Genomic DNA, 4,930 nt, shown 5'->3' with positions numbered 1-4,930 from the left:
TAGCCATGTCACAATCTCATCTCCTCCATTTTCCTCCTAGGATTTTGGGCATGCATGCAACATGCGCCTGGCATGATTTTCATGCTGCCAGGCCCAGGATTCGAACCATGATCAGTCATGTGGGAGTTTAGTGCCTTAGCCACCATACCACCAGCTGGCCCTCTTATTCTTTTTTTTTAAAAACTTTAAACCTTTCTGTGTTTTAATGTTTTAGATGAGTCTTTTATATAATAAGTAACTGGACTAAAACATAATACAGTATGACAATTTTTTCCTGGAAATCTCATTTATATTGATTATGTGATTGACTTATATCTTATATTTTTTACATTTTTTATCTCATTTTTCTGTTTTTTTCTCTTTCTCTTCCTTCTTTCCTTCTTTCCTTACTTCCTCCCTCCCTTCCTCCTTCCTCTCCCACCTCTCTCTCTCTCTATTTATCTCTATCTCATTCTATTTTTCTTTCTTTCTTATGCTTTTTGCCAGAGGTTAGCAAATTTTATTAGTTTGTTTGAAAAATAGGCTTTTAGCATAATTGATTGCCTCAATTGTACCTTTCTTCTGTATTTTATTCATTTTTGTTCGTATCTTTATTATTTCTTTCCTTCTATTTCACTTAAGTTTATTGCTCCTTTACTAACTTTAAATTAAATGGATGGTATGCTCATTTCTTTCCAGAATTGCTTCTTATGAAATATGTGTCTTTTAAGGCCATACATTTATAAATGCCACTCTATCATTTTTGTAATGGCCCTAGAATTTTAATTAGCAGTATTTCACTACTGTTTAAAATATTTTCTGATTTACATTTATTTTTTGACCTATGGGTTATCTAGTAAAGGCAGCAACTGTAGATCAAGTGTGATAATAGTCTTGTTTAAATCTTCTCTGGTCTTATCAGTTATCAGTATAGTTGATATGTTAATTATTGGAAGAAATGTGGTCAAATGTAATGGTATAAGCGTGGATAATGGATTAAAATAATAAATTCGAAGTTATGTTTCTAGGAGCTTACAAGTTTAAAATTGTTACAGCTTCCTGGTAAATTAATATTTTTGCCTGTATGTCATCACCCTTTTATTCCTTATACCTTTAACTTTGCATTTATTTTAACAGCGCATAATATACCTAACCAGCTCTCTTTGGATTAGGATTTGCCTTGTATATATTGTTCCCATTATTTTTTTTAAACTTTAAACATTTCTGGGCTTTTATGTTTTAGATGACTCATTTACATAATAAGTAACTGGCCTAAGATATAACACAGTATGACAATTTCTTTTCCTGGAAAGTTCACTTACATTAATTATATGATTGAATTTTATCTTTTTTTTTTAACTCTTTATTTCTGTCATTTTGTCTGTTTCTTCTCTTTCTCCTTTGTCTGGTTCTTGATTTATTATTTTTTTATTCTACTAGATTGGAAGGTGCATACTCAGTTTTTATTCTTTTAAAAATTACACTAGTTTGTTTTTTTTTTTTTTTTTTTTTTTTTTTTTTTTTTTTTTTTTTTTTTTTTTTTTTTTTTAGTTTTATTTTCCATAGGGTACATGAGCTTGCCAGAAGGAGTTACAGAGGGAGGGAAAGTGAGAAGTCGCCCTCCCCAGGAGGGGATGGCAGCACCACAATCCTTTCTCTTCTATTCTCCTCTCAGAATTTTGGGGACACGTGCATGGGCACCCAGTAGGATTTTCAAGCCACCAGCTCTGAGCTTTGAACTGCAGTCAGCCATGTGAGAGCCCAGGCCTTAACCACCTGACCACCAGCTGGTGCCTATATTGGAAAATTTAACCTGCATATTTAATTTAACAATGCATTATGTTACTCAGTATCTTTATGCTCCTCTCAGACAATTCAATGATACAAAAATGCTAACCACCACACCTAATCGAAGAGATGGGTGATACACAGAATCTGCTCTCCCCCCCACCACCACCCCCAGGAAACAGCAGGAGTTAAGCATGTGGAAATACTTCCTGTGCAATTTTGGAAACTGTAAACTAGCTTGAAAGAGAAATTCTTGGAATTTATGTCCAGCTCGGTCCCCATACTTTCATGGATTTACTTTCAGGACTCTCACCAGGTTCTGTTGTGAAGAATGAAGAAAGGGCCCCTCATGGTTTTACCAGGAGAGGGAAAAAGTAACCATTGTAAACCCAAAGAGCTCTTAATAACAAACACTTATTCTCCAAAGACAATAGGAGAGACAAAAACGAAGGCATTGGACAAAGGTGAAGGCTCTGACACCTACAAATACAGCAGACATTAGACACGGTCCAAGGATGGAGTCATGTGAAACCTCACACTCGAGGCTTTTATTTCAGTTCTTATTCCCCAGCATATTACAACTGGTTTCCAATCAAAAATTACAAGGCATGCTAATTAGCAAGAAGCAAAGCTTGATGAGAAAAAGGGAACATCAAAATCAGATTCAGATATGGCAGATTTTGAAATGATCATATAGGAAACTTAATTATGAGCTATGGTTTGGATTATAGTTTTCCCTCATTCATTCATGTTCTGGAAACTTAGTCTTCAGTGGTTTGGTTTTAGGAAGTAGTGAGACCTTTAAGAGGTGGGGCCTAATGAGAAGGCTAATGTCATTGGCTGGGAGCATGGGAGGGAAAATTGAGGGCCTGGTAAAGTTTGTTTCCTTTTTCTTCTTGTGGAATTTGCTCCCTCTCTTTTTCTGCACATGGCTTCTGACATGCCTGCATCTTTCTGTCCTGTTGTGACCTCTACCAGAAGCTGACCAAATGCCAGGTGCATCTCTTGGACTTTCCAGCCACCAGAATTATGAGCCTAATAAATACATTCTTTCTAAATCATCGAGTCTCAAGTATTTCTGTTTAGTAGCACTGTATCAAACTAATACAGTACGATTAATATGTTAAAAATGGTAGTAGAAAAAGCAGATTGGAAAACTCTAAGAGAATCAGGACCAGCCAGTGGCATGGTGGTTAAGGTGGCTGGATCTCACATGGCCATTATGTGGTTTGAGTCTCAGACCCAGCATCTTGAAATGCGTGCGAGGTGCCTGTGCACGTGTGCCCAAAATTCCCAAAGGAAAAATGGTGGAGATGAGATTTTGGAATGAGCATTTCCCATGGGGTGTATTTTCTCACTTTCTCTCTCTCTCTCTCTCTCTCTCTGGCAAGTGTATGTGTCATCTAGGAAAAAAATAATAAAGAGCAAGAATGAGAGAGAGAGAGAGAGATTACCAAAAAGAAATCCTACAAAGCAAAAGCACCATTACAGAAATGAAGGAAAACTGATGAAATGATACTATCCTAATACAGAGAGGTTGAAGTAGAAAGTTCTCAGACTGACATGCAAAATACCAGAAGGAGAAGAAAGACAAAAGAGGAGAAGTTTTCAAAATAGTGATAATGACAGAGAATTTACCAGAATTAATGACAGACCAAAACAAACCACAGATCCAGGAAACTCATAAAACACCAAGAGAAAAAATAAAAAGGTTCATCTTATTGAATCTTCAGAAAACCAACGATGGTGTCATATAAGAGGACAAAGAAAAAAAAAACTTATCTGTAGATAAACAAATAAAAGAACTACAGGGACCAGCACTTAGCGTAATGGCTATGTTGCTGGACCCCCATGTAGCCGACTGCGGTCTGAGTCCCGGATCCGGTGGCTTAAACTCACGCTGGACACATGTGCGTGTGTGCCCAGGATCCCAAGAGGAGAATGGAGGAGAAGGGATTGCAACATGGACATCCCCCTGGGGGGGGTGATTTCTCGCTTTCTGTCTCTCTGTCTCTCTCTGTCTTTCTGGCGAGCACATGTGCCCTATAGCAAAAGCCTCTCCAAAAAAAATAATAAATAAATAACAACTACAGAAGACTTCTCATCAAAATTGATATAAGCAAGCAGAGAATGGGAAGGCGGAGAGTATAAGGAAAGACATTAAGGAGAAAAATAGAGAGGTAAGACATTTATGGGACACAGAAATGGATTATTATCTGTTGATAATAACATGTATAGTATCCCCAACTGGACTGGTGAGAAATGTCTTTATGTTGAAAAATTCACTTTACAAGCTAAGTGATGTGTATTGTGATTGAATATATAAAATAAAGATACCATCGGTACTACAGAAACAGGGGGTTTATTGCCAGCACACCTACTCTGCAAAAAATGATAATAAAATTTCTTCCCAGAGAAGGAAAATTATGTAGATCAGAAACTTGGATCTATGTACAGAAAGAAGGAGCACTAAAGAAGAAAATAAAAGTAAAATACAAATATTTATTTTTAATATTAATTGATTGAAAGCTTTCTGTTTATTTAAAATAATAGTAAAAATGTGCTGGGTGATTACAGCTTATGAATAAATATGAATGACAACAATGTCACAGGGATGAGAGAGGGAGGAATTGAGGATTTTCTGTAATTGTAAGCAGGCGGCACTCATGAAATGGACTAGTGTTTATTTGAAGGAAGACTTAAATAAGTTGTGAATGTAGATTGGAATTCTAGTGAACCACTAAGAACTTTTTAAAATGAAGTATAATTTTGTATGCTAACAATGAAAAATGAAATGTAAAATGCTCAATTAAAAGTAGGAAACACAGAAAAAGAAGGGAATTAAACAAGAAATGAAGAACAAGTGTAATGAACAGAAAACAGTTACAAACATGGTAGATCTCAATCTAACTATATCAGTAATAATATGGGTGAATAGTCTAACCGCACCCATGAAAAGACAAAATGTCATAGTGCTTAAAAATCAAGACCCACATGTACATTGTCTACCAGAAACTTTTTTAAAATAAGAAAGATTCATGTAGGTTAAAAGTAAAGGAATACTGAAAGATAATACTAATCAGGAAAACTGAAACAACTATGTTAATTTCAGATAATTCTGAGTTCAGGACAAGAAATAGTATCAGAAATAAAGAAGGGCACT

Source organism: Tupaia chinensis, unplaced genomic scaffold (assembly GCF_000334495.1).
Source record: "Tupaia chinensis unplaced genomic scaffold, TupChi_1.0 Scaffold142716_1, whole genome shotgun sequence".
Classification (NCBI taxonomy): domain Eukaryota; kingdom Metazoa; phylum Chordata; class Mammalia; order Scandentia; family Tupaiidae; genus Tupaia; species Tupaia belangeri.
Note: the sequence above shows the minus strand (reverse complement) of the source record.